Source organism: Octopus bimaculoides, chromosome 4 (genome assembly GCF_001194135.2).
Source record: "Octopus bimaculoides isolate UCB-OBI-ISO-001 chromosome 4, ASM119413v2, whole genome shotgun sequence".
In the NCBI taxonomy this organism is placed as follows: domain Eukaryota; kingdom Metazoa; phylum Mollusca; class Cephalopoda; order Octopoda; family Octopodidae; genus Octopus; species Octopus bimaculoides.
Genome location: NC_068984.1, coordinates 90,891,031 through 90,893,017, shown reverse-complemented (window position 1 = coordinate 90,893,017; position 1,987 = coordinate 90,891,031). Strand labels below are relative to the sequence as shown.

Genomic DNA, 1,987 nt, shown 5'->3' with positions numbered 1-1,987 from the left:
TCCTACTTATTAGGACATTGGCTTTAGCTAGGTTGACTCTAAGGCCCTTCAATTCTAGTCCTTGCTTCCACACCTGAAACTTCTCCTCTAGTTCTGATAATGACTCAGCAATTAGCGCAAGGTCATCAGCATAGAGGAGCTCCCAGAGGCATCCTGTCTTGAATTCCTGTGTTATTGCCTGGAGGACTATGATAAATAGGAGGGGGCTGAGGACTGAACCTTGGTGGACTCCTACCTCTACTCGGAATTCTTCACTGTACTCGTTATCTAAAGACTTTCTTGAGGTTAAAACAGCAGATTCAACACAAGAAAGGAATAACATTATGCAATCTGGAAGATCACATTTATATATATATATATATATATATATATACATACATACATATACTTCTAATATAGGATAAAATTTTTCAAAAATTTCATCAAGTGTCTAGCATATTAAAATACCTTTAAAGGTGAAAATTATAAACAATTATAAATAAGAGCAAAAGAAAAAAATTCTATGCCAATATGCTGAGAAATACACTTTAAATCATCAATCACCATGTAGAATATTCATCACCATGAATACATGTTCTGCTGAAATTGAGGAAAGCAAGCTAACGAAATTTTTTTAAAATGCGTCGTCTCTATATTGAATTAATTTTGGGATTAATCCAATAGATTTTCCCCTCATCAGTAGAGAATATGATTAGAAATAAATGAAATACTTACAAGCACCCATGGAAAAAAGCAGAAGCAAAAGTCATGAGTACCCATAAGTACCCCAGTTATATCTAAATATAAAAATTCCATAGTGAGCCTCAGCACATGTGTGATCGGTCAGGAACCACAACTTAGAGTGGTCACCAGTCCCGAAGTGAATGGTAATAAATTTCTCAGCATATTGGCATAGATATTTTTTTTCTTTTGCCTTTATTTATAATTGTTTATAATTTACACCTTTAAAGGTATTTTAAAATGGTTGATGAAATTTTTGAAAAATTTTATCCTATATTAGAAGTAAATTTATTACCATTCACTTTGGGTCTGGTGATCACTTTAAGTTGTGGTTCCTGACCAATCATATGTGTGCTGAAGCTTGCTACGGAAATTTTATATTTAGATATAACTGGGGTACTTATGTGTACTCATGACTTTTGCTTCTGCTTTTTTCCATGGGTGCTTGTTAGTATTTCATTTATTTCTTATTGTATTCTACTGGTGAGGGGAAAATCCATTGGATTACTCCTGAAATTGTAACTTTTGACTCTTTGGTGTGCATGTACAGACATTTATGTATGTACTCTGAACACACATATAGGTATTCATATATTTATGTTTATGTATTTATTTATATCTGTATATGTTAATGTATGCATGCATATATAGATGAGTTTTTATGACTCTTTATATGGTTTCTTTTATATGCTTTTTTATATGCTTTTATTTTTTATATTTATATTTGAATTTTGTAAACTTCATGAACTGAACTTTGTAAATCTATGAAGAGGCTTAGTGAATCATGCATGTACCCCCGTTGCATCCTTTTCATCTATCAATTACTCCAGCTTACTGGAGTTAAATAGATAGAATGGGGCATGCCAACTCTAGGCTGAAACAGTTGTAAGACTTTGTCCCTTCTTCAGTCGCTAGATGTCCTTTTGCATTTTTAATTTTTAATTGTTGATATGACATAGTGTGTTATATGTGTTTGTATATTGTCTTTATTGTCCTTTTGGTTGAAAAATAAACGGATTAATTAACGTAGTACAGTGTCTGTAAGTTGATGAGTACCTCATATTCCCCTCCATTTTCTTATTGCTATATAAATTTAGGGTAAAACCTCCTTTTACCTGCACCCATTTATTGCACTTGGTAAAAACACTAGTGTAATAATAATTGGGTATCCTCCCAGCAGTATATTGGATAGATATTATCCCTTAGTGGGTTGGATTCACAACCCCTAACTTTCTTGGATTATATATATATATATATATATATATAT

General features: G+C 32.4%; 1 protein-coding gene and 1 long non-coding RNA gene across 11 annotated transcripts in view; one reads left to right on the top strand and one right to left on the bottom strand.

The window, feature by feature from the left end:
- The window catches only part of LOC106883142 (6-phosphofructo-2-kinase/fructose-2,6-bisphosphatase), a 160,856-nt gene that overhangs the window by 22,464 nt on the left and 136,405 nt on the right, over positions 1-1,987 (top strand). The window lies entirely within an intron of this gene.
- The window catches only part of LOC106883144 (uncharacterized), an 18,195-nt gene that overhangs the window by 11,116 nt on the left and 5,092 nt on the right, over positions 1-1,987 (bottom strand). The window lies entirely within an intron of this gene.